Source organism: Periplaneta americana, chromosome 9 (assembly GCF_040183065.1).
Source record: "Periplaneta americana isolate PAMFEO1 chromosome 9, P.americana_PAMFEO1_priV1, whole genome shotgun sequence".
NCBI classification, from domain to species: domain Eukaryota; kingdom Metazoa; phylum Arthropoda; class Insecta; order Blattodea; family Blattidae; genus Periplaneta; species Periplaneta americana.
The window spans coordinates 31,865,758-31,889,328 of NC_091125.1; the positions used below are offsets into that span (position 1 = coordinate 31,865,758).

At 35.0% G+C, this 23,571-nt stretch overlaps 1 long non-coding RNA gene across 1 annotated transcript in view; it reads left to right on the top strand.

Annotated features, from left to right (window-relative positions):
- LOC138705637 (uncharacterized) overlaps positions 1-23,571 on the top strand; it is a 381,721-nt gene that overhangs the window by 183,214 nt on the left and 174,936 nt on the right. The window contains exon 3 of the long non-coding RNA XR_011333706.1: positions 13,415-13,453. This is a non-coding gene — a long non-coding RNA (uncharacterized lncRNA). The remainder of the gene's footprint in view (positions 1-13,414; positions 13,454-23,571) is intronic.

Here is a 23,571-nt window from a genome sequence, read left to right on the forward strand (position 1 = left end):
CCTTCACTGTCAACGCATGTTATAAGCTGACAAAACATTCGACGCCTCCATAATTATTTTAAGTATTTATTCCTCGCCACAGTCGAGATCCGTTCTCACGCTTAGAGCAATAAAAATATTTTTAAAATTGAATGCATGAATAATGGTGCGATTTCTGTCCAAGCAATAAAATATTTCCAATAAAGTTTTGTTGGTCTGATGGGACTTCGTTGCAGACATATCCGTTCAACCGCAACAAATTCACAATGAATGAACAGTTTTAGTGCTACAATCTTCTCAGACGAATTGGCCGGTTAAAATAATTTGACACCAGTCTATTTTAGGGATGTATAATATTTGTGCAGGTGGCCACGGTATTCACGTATTGAGTTACAAGGAGCTGTTCGAGATAATATTTTTCGTTTTGTAAACCCCGCGACTAAACGAGGGCATGTAGGGCTACATACATGTCGGTAATAAAATATCGTTTGACGGTTTAACGTGACCGACAATGCATAAAGTCCACCAACAACCTGACAGCTTCAAAAGAACAATGAGAAAGCTTCGCGGAGAAAAAAGAAATAACACACGAAAGAAATTGCCACACAACGCGATTTCGTCTGATTGCAAAACAATGGAGAGTGCTTGGCAGAAAATAATAATATTATAAAGGATGATTACAGATAGTAACACATTTAATGAAATAAATGTTGAGATTCACCGTAATGTATATTATTTCAATGTACCGAAGTACATATGATATTTCCATGCAGATATTCTGCGTCATCATACGATGAAAGAGTAATGGAACGGAGAAAAATTCCCTCCGGCGCCGGGACTTGAACCCGGGTTTTCAGCTCTCCGTGCTGATGCTTTATCCATTAAGCCACACCGGATACCACCCCGGCGTCGAACAGAATTGTCTCTGATTGAGTTCCAACTCTTGGGTTCCCTCTAGTGGCCGCCCTCTGCACTACGTCATAGATGTCTATGAACATAGGACCGAAGTCCACACATGTGCTGAGGTGCACTCGTTATGAGTGACTAGTTGGCCGGGATGCGACGGAATAAGCGCCGTCTTAAATCAGTTCGTGATTTACGCATATCATATATATTATTTCAATGTACCGAAGTACGGAGAGAATTTTTCTCCGTTCCATTACTCTTTCATCGTATGATGACGCAGAATATCTGCATGGAAATATCATATGTACTTCGGTACATTGAAATAATATATATGATATGCGTAAATCTCGGCGCTTATTCCGTCGCATCCCGGCCAACTAGTCACTCATAACGAGTGCACCTCAGCACATGTGTGGACTTCGGTCCTATGTTCATAGACATCTATGACGTAGTGCAGAGGGCGGCCACTAGAGGGAACCCAAGAGTTGGAACTCAATCAGAGACAATTCTGTTCGACGCCGGGGTTGTATCCGGTGTGGCTTAGTGGATAAAGCATCAGCACGTAGAGCTGAAAACCCGGATTCAAGTCCCGGCGCCGGAGAGAATTTTTCTCCGTTCCATTACTCTTTCATCGTTCACCGTAATGAATGTTTAACATTACGTATAAAGTAACTTATATGATTTTGTGTAAGCTATTTAATTTTCATATTCCAAGTAAATTAAGGAATCGTCATATATTTCGAAAAATATGAGCACTCTTTAATGAAGTAACGAAATAAACTATTTTATACTCCTTATTTTATTATGCTGATCTGCAGCATGAATTTTGTTTGTAAAAACGGTAAAAAAACCTTTTAGAAATATTAGATAAGATAATAACTGCCTCCCATTGGAGGTAGCCCAGAAGGACTCAGTATACTCTCCTGCATGAATTTTACAATATTAAATGTTTACATAAATTTAGTAGAAAGAAAATTAAAATAAACATATATGAATATAAAGTGAATAAAAAAATTAAACAGAGTGAATATGATGACTCAGAATTTGGCAAGAGCGTTTTAAAACTGAAGTTATGATGTCAGCAGTAAGTGTCTGTGGTAGTTCAAAAGTCTTCCTGAAGCTTTCAAAGAACTTGGGAATCACACCACGAGCTCCAATAAGAAGACCAATCACCTCAATGTCTTCAAGCTGGTATTTTGCCTTGAAGTAATCAACTATTGGCAGATAAATGTTGATCTTTTCTTGATTGACATCCTCCGGCTGGCTACTCCCCGTTTCAATCCTTATGGTAGGATCAATTATATATCCTTTCTTGGTAGTCTGGGAATACGCTATGATGTCAATACGTCTAGAGGAGCCATTAGTAGCAAGGCAAAAAACTTCCTCTTCTCAACTAAAGGTAGTTGGTACTCACACGAGGCTGTAAAGCAACCATATACATGAAAACTAATTCATGTCTTATGATTTATAGAATTAATGAGTAAATTATAAAAATGACACAACTATAAGTGAAATGTTTTCAGAAGTAATTATAAAGAAGTTGTGAACTGTACCAGGCCTGGGGGGCTATTAGTTCAATTGAATCATACAGATTTCCCTTTAACTTCTCACTCCACCTCTCCGGCTGAGACGACTAGACCCACTCAGTGACGGATTGCATCATTGGTTTTACGAACTTTCGCTCTCGCTGGTCGCTTGAAATCCATCACTGATTCACAGTGCCTACTGTTTATAAGACAATGAAACGGAAATAACATGGAAGAGGGGTTTCAAAGTTCCGTTCCACTTCCCCGTTGTGCCCAGGACTGAACTATACGAAAGTATTCGAAGAGATGTTGGCAGTCTTGTGTAGAGATGAAAAGATCGGCTATATTATGTATAAATTATGGAACATGCATATGACCTAATCCATAATAATAATAATAATAATAATAATAATAATAATAATAATAATAATAATACTAATAATAATAATAATAATAATAATAATAATGATAATTCTATGATGAGGAAGAGAAGGAAATAGATCGTCGACAATTTTGTTCAACCTTTCTTTGAAGAATTTTATGAGAGATGTATACATCTATGGAACACTTGGAGTGGTTAATTCAGAATCAGTACCGATACAGTAAATGCAGCTCGTAGTTTTGTACAGCCTATCTGGAGGAGAGAACTGCGAAACTGGGAAGTACCTGTGAGGAACATGGACCTCTATCAATAAAGACAAAATGATATGTATCCCCTCAAGTAGAAGAGGATCCTATAAATAAAATAACTTATACGCCTTTATTATGACTCCTCCTATAATAAGTGTTCCAGTTTTCAAATACCTGGAGTCCTTGATAACTGAGAACAATAACACGAAGGAGATTGTAATGACAATAACGACTTGCTACATAATCATACCCAGCCCTAAGAGGCATTTCAAAGCAGAGATCCTCAGCCTTTAGAAACTGAAAACTGGAAGTGACCTATACTCTACACATAACATATAGTTCGGTACGTGAATTTTGCTGAAAGATGACGAGTCTTGAAGAGAATGCAAACATAATTTTGCTTCGAATATTTGGAGTTGTTAGAAACGGAAAATTTCAGTGAATATGAATTAATGCAGAACTAAAAAAACTCACTATTAAAGCCAGATATTGCTATTGAAATTAAAACCAATACACTCAGATGCATGAAATATGCCATGTGAGTGTGAAATGGGAGATATGTGTTATTATCTTAAATGGAAGATGAGGGAAAGGTAGACTTAGGAAAAGGTGAATTATAATATTGAAGAGAACTGAATGACTATGGAAGTAGAAAGCTGAAAGGCACATTAGTGGCAAAAAAAAAAAAAAAACCGGACCTACCCTTGTAGCTGATTTCAGAGCCTGTTCACTCCAGAGCGTCGGTGCATATTCCTTGGACCCGAAACCACCTGTGCAGTTGAACAACAGCCACGCAGCTATGGCTCAGGTACTTAATTAACTTATTATTCCCAGAACATGAATTTTACCAGCTTATTTTCTAATGGCTTTCGAAATGGGCTACGTCAGCAGTCGAAACTACAACAATTTCAATAGATTACTCGTTATCTTGTGAATGTGGGCGTGGCATGCGCAGTGGCTCATTTGGGGGCTTTGTTTATTACGTCGGTCCGGTTTTTTGCCACTACTGTACATCATAACAGTAATGTACTTATTTTATTACTCTGTTATCATTAATATAATCGGAGATAAATTAAACAATTAAAGTAAATTTAAAAGTTTAAAAAGTATAGGGTTTGAAAGCATAAGATTGGAGTTTAAATGTTCTATTAGCTTATAAAATTAATACAGTGGACGCTATTAAGTTCGACAGAAATCAAGTTCGATATTCCTATAGTTCGACTGCTTACGTAGAAAAATTAAATATGCCCCTATACAGGCACTAAGAAATGGGTTTGCCATTTGAATGGGAATTGGTTCTATGTTTTGTAGTGATACTTTTGTTAAAGGAAAACAGAATATTCTATTGATTAGGACATCCATATTTAATCAATGATTTTAAATTAATGAACTCTTCTTTCTCTGTTTGAGAATTGTGCCGTTTGTGAGACGTAACTGTCGAAACCCACAGTGGAACTAGAAGCGCGTACACAAGTCTCGGGGCGGGCAGGAAATGCAAGTACAGTACTGTATTCGTTGATGGATAACCAATACGAGTTTGTATTCATTTCACCTGCCACACTGAACTTTCAATTCTGTTTTGTCGAACTTAGGAGAGTCTACTATACACCTAAAGTAACTTTAAGAAAATATAAATCCACTAAGTTTGCTAAAAAGAGATAGGCTATGAATGTTCGGGACTTCATCTATCTCTAAAGATAGTAATATCCAGGTATGGTTCTAGCAGACGTTGGTTCTTAAGAATTAGAGGGATATTTTATTACACTATTAGTTAATTAATTAAGACGATCCTAAAAGAAGTTTCAAGCAAAGTGTATCTGGTGTCCAGTATAGTTCTTGAATATTTACTAAGTGTCGAACCTGTTGTACGCAAAGATTAAGATGGAAAGCTAAAGTCATAGTATTTGTTTCGAATTCCGTCTTCATTATGAATATTTTCCATCGTTTTAGTGGAGTTCTGCATACTCTTAGGCGAAGATGCAGCGTTACCCTAGATTTCTACTATACTCTATTTAAAATTGAAATTAACCGAAATAAAAACAGTAGCACAACTGTGACAGTTCAAGTAGCCTAAAGGGAAGTGAAAATAATCAACAGCGAAGAATGAAGGAAGAAAATTAAAAGAGTATAAAAAGAACAAAGAAATGTCGAAAATAAAAACATAATTAATTATATAAGACAAAGAAACGTAACTTACAACATTTTTAAATCCAGTATGTTTATAATTAATAGTTAAGTGTACTAAGTGTTATGTGAAATGTTTCTTAAACGCATATGAGATATGGAAGAATGGAATTTGCAGTATTTTCGTATACACATTTTTACATTTACTATCAAATGAAAGCACGTTAACGTTTTCACAAAAATGAATCATGTATGACAGCGAACAGTTTTTGATATTATTGTAATTCATGTTACAATAATCATATCAGTTAAAATCTTCTTAATTTCCGAAGTTAAAGGACTTTAAGTGGATAAAAATTTACATAACGTGCAAGAATGAATGCAAAAGACATTTTAATTAAGTAAAATATTTCAATACGATATTGAATATTTTGTCTACACGTTTTTCAAATTTCAATTTTCTTTAAATTATATAATTTTTGTGCTATTCAACTTCATATATTCATGTCAGCACTCCACTACACAATTTCCTTGCACTCACTTCACGGGGTCATTTCCATTCTTCAATACGATAGCTCTCACACATGTAGACACTTAGCTCAACCGATCTGCTCTCATATGTAAGTTTGTTTACCTTCACAGATCATCTCACACAAGTCACTTCTCCACATCATTTGCTCACACTACTATTCGCTCATTGATTTGTTGACATATTATACATGCTTGTTCATATATGTATTGCGATCAAGCACTCAGCCTCATCGGTGAAATATTGAACGTCATTCTTGACAAACGCAGACCGCATGTAACATCAGACCTGCCAACCTAACAGAGATGAATTAAGGGGGAACGTGAATTTAGTAGGGAATAAGCTTTTTAATAATAATAATAATAATAATAATAATAATAATAATAATAATGATGGGACGGATACATAATATTAAACATGAAAGTAATGCTATCACCACTGAATTCTCAAGATTTTCGTGTCAATGCGGAAGGACAGAAGTAGTAAGCTAATTGCAAGTAGTATTCGCGCATAATGCATCAAAGTTGGTAGGTCTGTAATTTAACCACAAACTTATGACAACAAACCTACCGCAGCAACCTGCTCCCGGTTCGGCTCGTCCCTTGACCGAACTATACAGTACATCCTCTCGCAAACACAGTAACTCATTCACATGACTTCTCACAAGCAATTCGCCAACCGATTCACTCATAAGTTGCGTATTTGTCTTTCCCACAATTATCACACAGTCATACGTCCATTCGCAGCGTCTCTATTTGTCACATATTCAAATCAATTTATTTGAAATAAATAGTTATTTGTACTGGAAAGTTTGGAAATGAAAGCTCGGTATTTCTCCTTCGTGAAAATGAAGGGACAATTTGATATAATGAGTATATACCAGAGCTTTCCAAACTGGTGTCTCCTGAAGGTGTATGGAGTGTCGCGAACTCTCTGGTATATTTAATTATTTCGAGCTATTAAATCATGATAACTGAAATGAAGTAAGAAAATCGCTGATCACCCCTTGCTTACCTAGCTGCCTTGTAGACATGTGTCCTTGACAGACATAGATGTACGTATAGTTGTAGTATAGAAGTATAATTCTAGTTTGCAAGGTAAGGATGAGACAAAATATCTGCCTTATGAGACAAGTTAGCAATTTGGTCTCGGAAAGTGAAAGAAGACAGCTATGAAATGTTCCCAAATATATCTCACTGTGATTCGAAGAACAAAATAAAAGATTCAATTTACAGATAAACTCGGAAATTACTTCCGAGGTCAGAACACAAAAGCTTATGACTCGATAAGAAATCCATTTTTGTCGTCTGAAGTTAGTGGACTTTCCTTAGCAGAAGAAGAAGAATTGGCAGAGATTAAAAATGATAGAAACTTGAAGTTAAACCACCAAAGAGATTATTTGAACAGACTCTGGATTTTACTCGAAGATTTTCTGCATCTTGCTTAACGAGTTATTGTGGTTTTGTTGCAGTTTTCAACCATATAATATTGCGAAGCAGGATTTTATATAATGTCCATTATCAAACCAGTGAAACGTGGCAGTTTAAAAATGCTGGATGAAGAAATGCGAGTGAATTTATCCCATATTCGTCCAAACATAAAATATATTTGTAAGATTCGCCAAGCACATATGAGTCACTGAAAAACTGAAACCAAGGGTGAAAACAAGCGTGATTGTTTTCCTCGTCTTAGAACTCTATGTAAATATTTATTTCGCCTCATATGTGGAAATATGTTGGTTTATTTTATTTATTTTATGAAAGTTGTACTAGTAGCCTTTCAATGTGTGGGATACTTTCATTTAAGGGATAAGTTGACGCACTAAATTTTTAGAGTTTGCTAGAGTATCACCTTATAAAAAAATTCGGAAAGCACTGGTCTACACTGTTTCCATTTCACTTAGATAACACTTAACAATGATGCTCATTTTAAGTAGTTTCTAACTGAATGTTTTGGGTTATAAGCGTAGTAAAAAGTGTCGAATAGGTATTGTTTATTTAGGCAAAATTTTTGCAAAATATGTAATGCATAATTTTCAAAATTCGTTTCCGAACTAGGTGATAAATATTTTATTAGTTAATGGCCATGGGTAAAAGTTACATTTAACTTCAGAAATTTTATTTTTAGGTGCACAGGAAGGGTTCTCCTGTCCTCATAGTAACAGAAATTCAACCCTAAGTAGTTCTTGATGAGTGAGAGTCAGTAATGTCGAACATAATGAAATTCTGAAATTCTATATAGTTCACAGAGCATTTTATTTATTTTTATTTATTTATGTAATTAATATTTTTTTATTTATTTGTTTGTTAGTTTGTTTACTTGTTTACTTCTGTAGGTACTTTACTGATTTATTTTTCATTTATTTACAATTAATTAATTATTTTAGTATATAAAACATGGCGCACGATTACTTAACAGTTTACCAAACTATAGTGAATGACTTGTTGGATCATGTTAATACCCGACGAAATTGAAGAGGTCAATTCGTATGTTCGGATGGACACAATGCGACTCCCACCTGTTAATCGGACTAATTTGCAATTTATTACTTTAAACACACATGCTGTTAGTTAATCGTAACATCACTTGAGTTGCATTCGATTTCTAATAATTACAGCTCCATGATTCTGAATTAATAGGCCTAATTTATATTAGTATTTGATATAGCCCTACTTAAAAAGATAATTGAATATTTGTTCTTTCCTTTCTGCATCGAACATTTTGACGGAGAATTGCATATAATGGAGAATGAATGAATGAATGAATGAATGTTAGCCATGATGTCCCATGTTGGGCACCTGCCTCCTGTGATGGGGTTAGAACCCCCTTCGACAGAGATGACTCAAGTGTACTCGCTTGGTGAGCCAATCCAGGCGAGCTTGTCGTGTACACTACTTTTGTGATATGGCTAATAATTCTATTAGACTTTAACCAGTCTCAACACTCTGTTCTTTGTTCATTTTTTCTTGTATTACACACATTATACTGACACTGGGACTTTGACAAACACTGATTGCTATTTACACTATTTATCTGACACTTTCTCAACACTGACTTTACTATTTACAAAACTTATCTTACACTTTCACTAATACTGACTATTTACAATATCTTAATACTGATTACGTTATCTATTTACAATGACCTTCCCTAGTTCTTTCCACAAAACTCTGTTCTTTGCTGTCCTCGACCATTGTTTCCCCGCCTCTCTGGTAAACATGTCAGACCATCTGAGCCGTGGTCTTCCCTGTCCTCTCTTTCCGACGTAGGGGTCCCACATCGTGACTGCATGGGTCCATCTTGCCTGGTGTAATCTCGCCACATATCCCTCCCAGGTTCACTTCGTTACCGTGGCTCGTTCTGCTGCGTCAGTAGTGTTCGTTAGTCTTTGTAGTGTTTCGTTAGTCATTCTGTCTCGTAGCGTGATGCCCAGTATTTTTCTTTGCATCTTCCTCTGGCATGTTTGTATACTTGAGCGTTTTCTCTCGGTTAATGTCCAAGTTTGGCAGCCGTATAGCAAAACTCGGATTATACATGTCTCTAGTGCCTCGAACTTGAGATTGCGGTTGATTGTCTTGTCCGTCCATATGAACTTCTAACAGAGAATATGATATTTAAATTCCGAAATTTAAAATCAGTAGCTCTTTCTTGTACGCCCAAGACACTTTCGAGATAAGAATTTATTGAAGCTTTATTCTAAACTTTCTCTAAATTAGATATGACTGCATTAACATAAAATTACGCCCTTTCATGGACGTCGACCCAATACGAAATAAAAATTGTAGGGACAAGTAAATGTGTTCATTTGCTTGGAATAGCAATTGTCGTGTAAGTAAAGTGAAGCTACCTGCATTATAGGCGTTGTAGGCCCTAAATCGTATAAATCAAAGGTAGCAGTTTCAAAATTATTAGGAATGTTAAATCATAATTTCAAGGTTAACCGAGATAAAGAACAATATTTAAAATTAAACAACAATAATTCTGCATATCCTACACTACTGTATGACATCTAAATTTGGACCCTTCGGATGTTTCTTAAGCACAACAGAGACGATATTTTCGACGACAAATGCTGAATATGCCTCGTTAAGCAGCAAAAGAATTGTAAAACCTTTACAAGAGCTAGAAAGCGTACAGGCCCTGGTCTCTCAACTAGAATAATAAAACAAATCATTATTCAATACAGATCACCAACGAGACGGCCTGGTTGGCGCAGTTGGTATAGTGCTGGCCTTCCATGGCCGAGGTTGAGGGTTCGATCCCGGGCTAGGTCGATGGCATTTAAGTGTGCTTAAATGCGACAGGCTCATGTCAGTAGATTTACTGGCATGTCAAAGAACTCCTGCGGGACAAAATTCCGACACAACGGCGAAGCTGATATAACCTCGGCAGATGGCGAGCATCGTTATATAAAACATAACATTTAAGATCATCAACGTGGTATAGATATTACTAAGTGGGACTCATGGTCCGAGATTGCGCTTGACCCTGGCTTCCATTTCCGCATGGACTGATTACATGGTTGAGTTTCTCCGCGGTATTTCCTCAAATTTAAGTCATAACATTTGATGCACTCAAAATAATAACGGCAGATTCCAACCGACCTCGAATTTTGAGATTGGTGTACGATTGTATAATCCTGTCATTTACCTTCCACATGGTGAAGTATCAAATTATTTGGGATATGCCAAAGCTCTCATATTCCACATTGAATAGTAATTTAAATTAATGTGTATATTGTATAAACGTTATTTATAAAATCTGTCTTACAAATTCAGAATTAAATAGTAATGGAATGTTCTTCGTCCATATCTGTGAAAATTCAAGATTTTATAGAATCTATTAAAATGTTTTCAAATAGAATAGAAGCAAACTCTTCCTCTATTAAACCAAAACCTCTGAACTACTGAAGAGCAGTGTCAGAGACTATACCTCTTTGTCCAGAATGAAAACCAATGACTTCAGAATTTTTACCGCTATATTGGTGAGAAAATTCAGTAATTTTCACAATTTTCATAGACTATATTATCATTCATTTATTTACAGTTCCGCCCAAGGGCAGGTCTTTCACTAAAAACTCAGCTTTCTTCATCCTTTTCTATTTCCTGGCTTCCTCTTTGTCCCCTTATATGATTCACATATCTTAATGTGGTCTATCATCTGATATCTTCTTTTGCCCCGAACTCTTCTCCCGTTCATCATTCCTTCCAGTGCATCCTTCAGTAGGCAGTTTCTTCTCAGCCAGTGAATTAAATTCTAAATCAAGGCTGCACAAACAACGCTCTTAGAATAGAGCGGCAATGATCGCTGCAAACAGTCGAGAAAACAAAAGTCTCTGTCCGCTGAGCAACAATATAGAGGGGCCAAAATGTTGGCCATGTTTGGATCGACGTATGTGAGAGAGCAACGGAATTAAATACAAATTTAATCGAATACGCATCTCTTCGTATTTTCATAATCACTCACCACTCTTGCAGTTTCCAAAATTAAGAACTCGTTATCGAAATAGGATTAAAAAATTGAAAATGTCCTTAATAAATTCTTCTGAGAAGTTACACAATATTTTTGTATCTGATAATATATTCTCCAAACTTTGTCTTACATTAATTTCCTCTCAGGTTTTTTTATTTCTGAAATTAAATAAAAATTATTTTCATAGAATGTATAATAAAATTGTTTTCGCTGAATTACACTCTGATCTAATTTTTGTGGTTAATATGCATTTTTTGTTCGTTTTGCTTTCTCACTTTGCGAATCGGAAATGTGGATATTGTAAAAGGTTTACTTTTTAATATTTGCGGAAACGCACGTTTTTAACATATCCGTTTATTTTATATTTCCTACAATGTCAATATAAGGTTTATATTATTATTATTATTATTATTATTTATTATTATTTTTATTATTATTATGTTTATGGGATCTTTTAACTGGTTATTCACCAATGCTGTATCAACTGCAAGATTATCTTTGTAATTGGTGATAGCAAAATGGTATTTGGCGAGCTGAGTCCAAGCTATGAAATTACCTGGCATTCGCCTTATAGTTTTACGATAACGTTAAAAAACCTTCAACCAAGTATTCGGTATTTAAACTGAATTCGAAACTATGTTTGAAAGCACCTTAGGATCACAAGTGATCACGCTATATGAGTTAATCCGAATGCCTTATGGGAATAATAATAATAATAATAATAATAATAATAATAATAATAATAATAATAATAATAATAATTATTATTATTATTATTTAGTTACTTATTTGTTTGTTTTGTTTTGTTTTGTTTTGTTTTGTTTGTACTGGCAGAATTAAGGCCTTAGGGCCTTCTCTTACACTTTACCAGGTCATAAAGTATACAAGCAGTGAAAATTTAACAAAAGGTTAAAGGACAGAATATATTATATGTTCACAAGAACATTTTGTCTTAATTTATAGTCACCGTCTAGTTGAAATATATACAGAAGAGGTTTACGATATAGTCTACTAGTACAACACAAAGTTTTAGTATCAATTTCATGAAGCGTTGTTAGTTTAGTAGTAGGTTATTTTACGACTCTTTATCAACATCTTTGGTTATTTAGCGTCTGAATGAGATCAAGGTGATAATGCCGGTGAAATGAGTCCGGGTCCAGCACCGAAAGTTACCCAGCATTTGCTCATATTGGGTTGAGGGAAAACCCCGGAAAAAACCTCAACCAGGTAACTTGCCCCGACCGGGAATCGAACCCGGGCCACCTGGTTTCGCGGCCAGAAGCGCTGACCGTTACCCCACAGGTGTGGACTGAAGCGTTGTTGAATGTCATGAATTCACCTACAAAATAGAAGGCGTGAGAAATTAGGTACTTCTTTAATTTGGCCGTAAATAATCTTATGTTTTGAGTTTCGTTTCTTATATCCATAGAGAGGCTATTAAAATTTTTTACTACACTGTTTTTTGATAGCACGATAGACTTGCCGATGGAATGTGAAAGTAATTTTTGACGAATATTTATGCTATGAATTAGTTACAAAGTTTTCACCATTACATACGAGGAAGATTATTAATGAAAAAATATACTGACAAGCCATGGGCATTATTTGTAGTTGTTGAAAATAGTCCTACACGATTCCCTACATTTGGCATCTACTATTATTGTAATGACTCTTTTTTGTTGTAGGAATATATTGTTACTGTCTGTGGAATATTAATTTATTTTTATTTCACAATATTATTCCAAAACTCATTACTAATTGGAAGTTGCAAAGTACTGATATATGTATTGTTTTTAAGTTATTGATATTTACTATTTTTTGCATAGATGTGATATCAAAACATGCTGAATTTAGTTTGGAGGTAGTTTCTTTAATCTGATTCTTCCAATTTAACTCATTATCGGTTTTTAAGCCAAGGAATTTGGTTGTAGCAAAGAAATTTTGTTGAATGTTAATAGTACAATGGAATTAGCAACTAACTCCAAGTTAACATCTAACCACAATCTTTAGTGAAACAAATATGTCTTCTACCAACTGCTGAGACATATAGGCCTATAATTTGTAAACAATTCACCATAGAATATATGTTCATGTATATTTTTTTGTTGTTTTCAAGTCTACTATCCACAAGCCAATTATTCCCCACATAAGTTGAAACACCCTGAATATTGTATAGAGATATGTATAATTTACATAGAAACGTTCGATTTTATGTGAAACAATTTCAAATACTGTTAATTTCTTTCAGGGGAGGCACAGACTCTTTGACATCATGTTTCATCTCCTGGTAAGTGACTGTATAATTTATTCCACTACTTTTATTTATTGTTGATCTAAATGAGGGGTTGGAAAGCAATGGTGGATCGTTAATGTTTAGGTGAGGGGTTTGGACTTTTTCCATTGCTGGTTGTCACAATCAAAAATTAAGACACAACGTTTCGAAGGGTGGTTTTCCCTTCGTCTTCAGGTGGAAGGAAGGGGAGAAGAAAAAAAAAAACCTACTGTTGGGATCGTTGCGTACAGCTATTCTGTATGACTGTTCAGTCATCCCAACAGTAGGTTTTTTCTCTTCTCTCCTTCCTTCCACCTGAAGACGAAGGGAGAACCACCCTTCGAAACGTTGTCTTAATTTTTGATTGTGACAACCAGCAATGGAAAAAGTCCAAACCCCTCACCTAAACATTTACTTTTATTTAGTTTCTTCTATATGATATTTGAACTCCATAAAATAATTATTAATTACAATTTTGATATATCAAAAAATAAAACCAAAGCTATGGCATTTCAAGGAACTCATCCGCTAAGATGTAAACTTGTATTAGACAATAATATAATTGAACAAGTAAATACATTTAAATTTTTAGGATCATCAGTATCATATATTAAAGAGGTAGATATTGGAAATAAAGTTGAAATGTTTTCAAAAATATGCGGAACAATTAAAAGAACTTTAAAAAATAAAGTAAGAAAAGATACGATGATAAAATTTTATAAAACTATGGCAGCTCTATATAGTAGTGAAACTTGGACAATGACAAGTAGAGATAAAAGTAGACTACAGGCAGCAGAAATGAGGTTTTTAAGATCAGTTCTGGGAGTCACTAAAAGGGACAGAATCAGAAATGAAGACATAAGAAATCAATTACAGATTTTTAGCCTAAATGAAGGAATAGACCATCATAGACAAAAATGGCTAGGTCACTTAGACAGAATGGATGAGAGAAGATACCCAAAGAAAATATTAAATTATATACCAGAAGGGAAACGAAACATAGGAAGACCAAAAAAACGATGAAAAGACCAATGAACTAATAATTTGGAGCGCGCAACAAGCCTTTGTAGGGCTTAATGCATGAAGAAGAAGAAGAAGAAGAAGAAGAAGAAGAAGAAGAAGACTTCATATCTATAAGTATTCCTCGTCTCGTTTCAAATCGCCGTATGTTTTATACTTTTACTTCGTTAGGTTGATGGTCCCTGGCAGTCATGAATTCTCGGCACCCGTCTGTTAACCTATCTTGGAATCAAAGTCCGCATATAAATTTACAGCAGTTTTCTTTCTTCCATGCTTACAATATTTCTGGTGCCACTAGATGAGGGATGACGGCGTTTCCATGTAGGTCTAGATTCATAGTTCAGTTGTCATCGTATTATAAGCACTTTCACCACAGTAATATTAATGAGCACAAAATCTCTACCTGTCTGCCCACCTGAAGTTTGCCTCCCTGGTGAGGAAAAGGGGATTTCTGCTAGTTGCAACGCCAGCCTCCTGTACTGTACCTTCCTAGTGCTGCACTAGAAACGTCGATTCTTTTGTTGCGTTTTCAGTAGTAGGAAACAAAAACATTTAATTTTGCAAATTTCCATATTTATCCCACGTAGTGCGAACTTTACATAAGTCCAATCTCGACATAGCCTTGGGATTAACTTTTACTCTGCATGATTATGAAAATCGATCTTCTTTCATAGAAGTACTATGAAAATATTTAATAAAATATTATCAGTTATATCTAATTCAAATTTCAATCACTACATTGCAAATTCAAATTAAAACCGTCACGAAGAAATGGTGGAACCGTTTCCAATAAAAAAAAACACTGTTATTTTGATCACAATAAGGTTCACACTTGCATAAGTAAAAGTCAATTATTATGCATAATAGAACTCCTTGACTAATTCTTCATAGTGTACCAGAAACAAGGGAAAGATAAAATAATACATTGTGTCCTTCGTTCTGAATTAGATTCGAATCTTCCCGTCTGCTCCAACAGAAAAACATCTTTAGATGCAGTAATCGTGTTTTTGTTCTTCAGTGTTCACACCTCGCATTCTTAACACAATATTGATTCTAGCATCCTATACGTTTGTTTTCCAGAGAGACAGTTCAAGAAGCGTAGATTTTGTGGTAAGACCTACCGTCTTAATTTCTTCGCATCCATTTTCTCTCTTGCTTCGTTAAATACTTCATGCATTTTAACTGTTTGATATCTTAATTTATGTAATGCTATTTAATTTAACTTTCTTGACAATATACACAGGGCATACTGCAATGTTACTTATCTTCGTGTATGTCATAATGCTAAGGATATTGTTTACAAATGAATTAGCGACGATCTTTGACGTCTTTCATTATATTTAGATATTTATAGAATACAACAATTATGGAAAGTTATATTTATCTGAATAACGTAAAATTAAGAATTAACACACAGGCAGAGACGTTCATAGTGCGCTTGGTAAAAATATGTGGAAAACATTTTGTTCACAGAGTAAAATATAACCGTTGACTTCTGCGATATATCTTTAGTGCCTATTACATATGATGCATTCGTAAGTAAATACATAAATCGACGAATATGCAATAAATAAATGAGTTTAAAAAATCCATATTTGCATAAATACACATTCAGAACCGTAAATAAATGCGCTAATACCTAAATAAATAAACGTATCCATAAATAAATACATACATGAAGAAGCACACTCATCCTCCTGATAAATGATGTAAAACTGATTTATATTAATCGACATACCATCTGTTGTCCATTTCGTCATTTCGTTGATTACATTTATCATGTTCAGTATTAGTATGTATTTAAATGATGATTATCCTCCAAGCAGAAAATTATGCCCTCAGCTGTAGCTGTATAAATCAAGATCAGGCTCAATTACTGACAGGAGAGTAAAAACTTTTGTAGGCTAAAGTGTTCTTCCTCTATAGTATTAAACGAAATCCTTGTTAATCACAGTTTTAATCTTATTCTTCATGAGATAAGGCTTAGCTGGTTGCTCCTCAAAATTGATAATATCTTTTATATGGACGCCCAACTTTACTACTTCCACTTACCTTGCAAAACATTTTCTATTGCAGAGTTTCTCGTCTTCCATACGTTGCACATAGTTCAGGGATTTTTGTCTATATTCGTCTACTGTATAAAATAGCGTATATTGTTAACTTCTATGTGAATTTTATTAGCTAGTGTTGATTCAAAAATCCTCACATGATTCAGGACGGAGAGATCCAAAGAACTCTTTCCTAGAAAGTGGAAAAAATGGATAATGATGTTGTATCTGGTGATATAAATAATAATAATGATAATAATGATGTTGAAGAGAAACTGAAATCTGAGAATTTTTAATTTTTGTATTGTGTGACAAAAAATCGCTTTCCAAATGGACAGCATTATTATATTTGCAAATCAGTGCTATGTTTCTTTACATTTATGTTTTGTAATTTAATGGTGAAGTATGCCATGGTGAACAACAATTCTACAGTTAGTATACATTTTTTCACTTATTGTTTGGAGTTACTGAGAGCTGAACGACACATCATTATTATTTTGGGTTGTAATTGATATTGATTGAGAACAGCAGAAAAGATAATGTTAACTCCTGAGCAGCCAGTGGTGCTAGTACTGCTCTATGGGGCAGTCGCTGGAGAACAAGGGGAGCTGCAGACGAGTTTTATTGTCATCAACCAGACATTCAAAGATCATAACAATGTATAGGAAGTTTACTACTTAAGTTTAAAATAACATGAAACAAAGTTGTCGGACTAAATCGGCTACCAACGAACAACGTTCATTGGATGTGAACAAGATTTCAGTCAGCACTAAAACATCAGTGAGCTATGCAGCTCGCTCAGGAGAGTGGTATTAGTAGAGAATCTATTGACAGAATATTACATCGGCACGTTTCCAACCCTAAAAATTGCAGGATTTACACACAATGAAAGAATGTGATCCACGGAGGAGATGAGCTTACTACAGTTGGATCGTGTGATATTTGAATATTGATCAGTAGTACCTTCAGCATGTTTTATTCAGTGACGAACACCTTTCTTTTCTGGATGAGTACGCTCATATGTAAAATCCAAAATATTGCTCCAAGGAAAACCCATTGGGTAAATTAAAAAAATCCTAACACTCAAAAAGTAATGGTATGGCTTGGACTACTTGGCGTTATGCTTGTGAGACGATTTTTTTATGGAAATGTGAACTAGTACACATTTGGCGAAATATTGTTGGATAACATGTTAATGGTTTTCTATATGATTTACCACTAAATAATAGGATAAGAATGTGGTTTTAGCTTGATGGGATCACAGCACATTGTGTTCTATAGGCCTGCATCCAAAGACGAATTGAAACAAATGCCCACCTATGTTATTCAACACATTTCACAAGCAGTACTCTCAAGAGTGACAGAGGAATGTCAGAACCGAGTGAGACTGCATTGTCTTCAAGTAAATGGAACACACTTTGAGCATTTGCGATAGTGCACTGCATAGTTGTGCTGAGAACAGTAATCTTTATATATGCAAACATAATCATGTTTACCTGAGGGTAGTGAAATGTAATAATAGTTTGTTGTACTGTATTTCACGGTTGAATGTGATTATTAAGAGATTTGTTTCAAAGGAAATACTTTGTTATGTCTAGATATGCCATGTCAAAATAATATTACTTTCCCCACTTGGAAAGTGACTTTTGTTTCACACGGCATGTTTAAACATTGATTTTTTTTTTCGATAACCTTGAATAAAATTCTTTCAATTCTGTGTGAAGAAGATGATGGCCATGTATACGACGCTTAGACACACAGGAGACTAAGAGATAATTCTTCATTTTTTCATTTCATTTATTACTTTCCATAGATCTTACACGAGCAATGAAGCTTTAAGATGCGGAACAGGTCAAAATTTTACAGTATTACGATTACAATTTTTACAATTTTGTAATTTTCTACAATTTTTTTACAATATTTTTGGGAGTTGTAGTGAGATGATGTGAGACCCGAGGATTCGCCAAAAGATTACCCGGCATTTGCCTTATGGTTGAGGAAAACCTCGGTAAAAACCCAACCAGGTAATCAGACCAAAGGGGGTTAAGTGAAGTGAGGCCGAGGACTCTCCATAGACCATCCGGCTTCAGTCCCACAGCTGGCGAAGACCTCGGAAGAAACCATTCAATGTGACCAAATGGGGGATCCAACTCAAGCCCGAACGCAGCTCTGGATCAGCAGGCCAGCGAGTCTGCCGACTGAGCTACATCGATGGCCCTACTAAAAATATAGACATAGCCAGTCAGATTAATTAAATTTACAAACGCAAACGATTATTCATCAGTTGATCTATAATATATAATACAAAACAAGTAAGTTAATTCAATTTAAGGCATAAACAATTCAATCAGTTGTAATATACAGAAATTGATAATACATATCATGCAAATTACTTCAAATACAAATACAAACAATTCATGAATAGAGCTATACAGATTACTATTCCATTTAAAGCATATACAATTCATCAACCAAAACTATAGTAACATATACAATACAAAGTAAGCAGATTAAGTAAAGCTCTCATGGTTTGTTTATGGCGCTAAAAGAAGTGTTGTGGACAGTGCCATGCTTTGACCTTCTTCTACAGTCAGGAAAGACATGATATTCCAAGGTGGTGCAGTGGACTCCAGGACTGTTCTCGAAGTTGTGGAGGTATGAAGATCCTCTCATTATCTGAGCATGAAATGGGGTTTTCCTCCAGATCTCCACCGACGAGCTAACTCTCTTCCCAATTTTGTATATTACAGTTGATATTTTGACTATGCTGATATTTTACTGACTGACCTTTCCAGCGACAACAAAACGAAACTTCAACGTGCTCATAATTTGTGTGTACGTTTTGTAAGCAATGTTCGTAAATATGATCACATTACCCCATCCCTGGAAGCAATAGGTTGGCTTAAACTAGATAAGAAAAGAAATTTACATTCACTTCTCCTTTTCTTCGAAATCTCGAACTCTTCTATTCCTTCGTACCTGTCGTCTCGCTACACTTACCTTTCTTCCCACCACAATCTGAACACACGCTCTCGCCATGAAACAATACTAACAATACCATCCCATCGCAGCTCCTCATACTCATCCTCTTTCACAATAGCCCTGCCAAGACTCTGGAATTCGTTACCTGCTAGCATCGGGGACTGTCGAAATAAAATTGAATTCAAACGCAAAGTTACTAGGCACTTGGTCAGTAATTGAGACTCGTTCAGACATGGTTTCTTGTAAATAGTTCTCTTAATCTATCACAAAATATTTCAATATCCGGTAATTTCATCACTATAGAATTTTGTTATTGTAGGTTTAATTTGTAATTCAGTAAATACAAAAATATTCTTTGTTCTTAACTTCTATGATAAAATGTCTAGCTTTCATTAATCAGGTATTCTTGTCGTACTTTAATGTTTATTGTAATTGTAAATTTAATATTAATTGTAATCTTATTGTTCATGTTATAGTAGTAATCCCCTGGTAGAGGGGCAGAGAAGGACTGACGGCCTTATCTCTACCAGGTTAAATAAATAAATACTACTAAATACTAAATATACCATGCGATTTTCTTAGTTTCTCTTCCCATACCAACAAATTCCTTTCGGATTGTAGGCTACCATTGCTCAACACATGCAGTGATGTGAATAAGTGAATCGTGTTATCAGACGACTGACAACATGCACAAGCAGCCGGTTTAATCACCGATCCATTTGAAGTACGTCATTAAATTCGAAACCAATTTCGAGCTAGACGCTAAAACTCTGTATTGGCAGTCAACAAGTCTAGGATGATTGCGTGCGCCTTCGATTAAGGAATTTGCCATGTCTCTTCGCCGCACAGGTTTAGAGCCATAAATTGATTTTAAACCACAGGCTAATTCAATTTCGAGTTAAGCACCATCATTCGATTCTGATCCCCACAAACTGCCTCTCTGTAAAAGAATCTCTCCTCCAATAGGAATTTTATTTTTTTTCTCTATGGATTTTGCGTATTTTATAGTAGCATATTTAATTGAATCAAGTTATTCTCATATGAATTTTTGCTGCCTTAGTAAAATGTGAATTTATGGCATATAACTGTACAACATATTATTTAAGGTTATAATGAGGACCTAGGGAACAAATTGCATCACTTTTTTTTATTTATTGACTGTGATGATTGGTATAAGCCCTATGCCCATAATATTACAGATATCATACAAATCAAAGACATCACAACAAAGCAAAACTATTTCACACACAATAACAAATACTACACCCAAACAGAAGGATTGTCAATGGGATCACCCATATCTAGCATACTAGCAGAGATATTTTTACATAACATAGAACAAACATACATACTCAACAATGAACACAACAAATATGCAGACAACATAATATATGCAGACAACATAATATACTGGCACAGATACGTAGACGACATACTCATAATATACAAAGGAAACAAAAGACAAATACACAAACTACACCAATACATAAACAAATTACACTCAAAACTTCAATACACACTGGAACTTGAAAACAACAACTCCATAAATTTCCTAGACATCACCATAACAAAAATTGACAACAAACACACCTTCAAAATATACAGAAAACCAACCACCACCACCACCACACACATACAACACAAACATGCTGCATTCAAGACAATGGTACACAGATTACTCAACATACCAATGAGCCAACAACACTACAATGAAGAAGTGAACACAATCAAATACATAGCACAAGAAAACGGTTACAATCCAAACATAATAGACAACATCATAAGAAAGACAAAACAAAAACTTAACAAACACAAAAACACGCAAAACACAACACAAACATAAGAACACAAGAAATACATCACACTAACAAATGAAAACAAAAGCACACATAAGATCGCATCTTCATTCAGAAAGCAGAAATACAACATAGCATACAGAACAGAAAACACACTACAAAGACATCTCAACACACAAAAAACACAAACAAATAAATACGACCACACAGGTGTATACAATCTCACATGTAATAGTTGCGACAAGTTCTACATTGGACAGATAGGCAGATCATTCCAAACACGCTACAAAGAGCACATTAAAGCAATAACCAAAGGACAAAATACATCTACATACGCCGATCACATAACCAATGCTAACCATACATACAATAACATAAATGCGGACATGGAAATCCTACACATACAACCCAAGAACCAAAAACTCAACACACTAGAACAATACGAAATATACAAACACACTAAACACATACCCTGATCAAATTCTCAACACACAGATCAATTTCAGTACACACACACTATTTGACTCCACTTTTCAACACTTTTCAACAATCAAAACGCACCCACACAACAGGCAGAGAAGTACGAGATGACGCCGAGGTCTAGTAGGCTCTGAGGATGGTGTGATGAAGCACCGAAACAGCTGTAAGCCGCACAGACTTAGATAATTAACACGAGTGAGTCCGCTAGATAATCAATTACTTATATATTAATAATTTTGGTAGGGTGTATTTTAGTATCTATAAGCAGTAAGTGGCTAAAATTTAAATTCAGTGTGTGCTATGATAAGTGAATAGAATGTATCTAATCACAGGCATGTATAAAAAAATATGTTTAGATTAAAAAAAATTAATTTAAGGGTGAAGATTTACTCTAGAGTAACCATTCTTTTTTTCATTTTAAAGCTTAATATCTATACATACATCACTGAAGAAATTAAATAACTCTGATAAATAGTATTGTATTTATGACTGCTTGAAGATAGATTGTTTTCACCATTATTTTGCATGCGATAACGATCAACTCCCCTTAACGAGGTTCGAAGTCATGTTACCAGCGTCGAATGCTGACGCTGTAGTTATTTAGTTAACGGTGCACCATAATTGTTATTGTGGATATTATTATTATTATTATTATTATTATTATTATTATTATTATTGTTGTTGTAATAATGTAGTTTAAAATTAAAATGTATTAATACGTGTATTTTGGGATACAGCTCTCTAAAATATCGTCTTCAATTACAGAATGATGGCGAGTAGCATTCAAACTGTGAAGCGAAAGTGAATGAAACTGGATTTTAATGAAACCAGAGTAATGAGTTTTTCCGCAATAACAACGTTACAAAGTGTAGTGTAATTATGAACTGTGCAACAATTCTGTTGTTACCACTGACTATTAATTTAGGTGTGTACTTGAATAATACGGTCCATTACCAGCAACATTCTAAATTTTCTATATACAATAACAAATTACTCGGCACAAATATATTCTGTTAAAATTTCCTTTCTAACGAGAGCCTTTTTATTAGTCTGGTCAGACCTGCATTGCGATACACATCAATTGAGAGTCAATTACACAATCCACTGCGGAGAATAGACAACTAATAACGTGCATTTGCAGTTTTGTGTTGGTACCGCATCCTGTAAAATTATGTTCGGAAAATTATAGAAGGCTTATACATAGCATAGAACGAGGTCTGTAAACGCTACTATATTTTTATTGCCTATTAAATCTGTTGTCTGTATTAGTATATTGATAGTTACTTATTACTTTGGGGTACGAAGAGTGCAGTCGCAGAATAACTTAGAAAGTATACTGCAGTAACTTGCAGGTCGAAGTAACAGGGATTAGGAAAGGGAACAACAATAACAGAATCTAAGTAGATTCTCCTAGCAACAGTGCATATAACTATACAGATTACTGTGCATATCACTGTTGATTCCCGGCCACCAAGTCATTCAACTGAGTGCGCTCCTGGTATAATGGCAGTTGATTTTATATAAAAATGTCAACAAAATGCCCAAATTGGAGTCAGGACACAAAGGGAAAAACCACTAGAGGAGAGGGGTTCGATCTGGTGCTGTGGATTGAACTTCCGCGTAGCTCAATGGTGAGAGCGCTTGGTACGTAGAACCAAGGACTCGGGTTCGATCCCTGGCGCCGGAGCGAATTTTTCTCCTCTATTATTAATTGTAACAATAACAGAGATTTTAATTATTTCTCTCGGTATTGAAATCTTGATTGTTCCATATATTAATGATGTCTTGTTCAACACCATTATGTCAA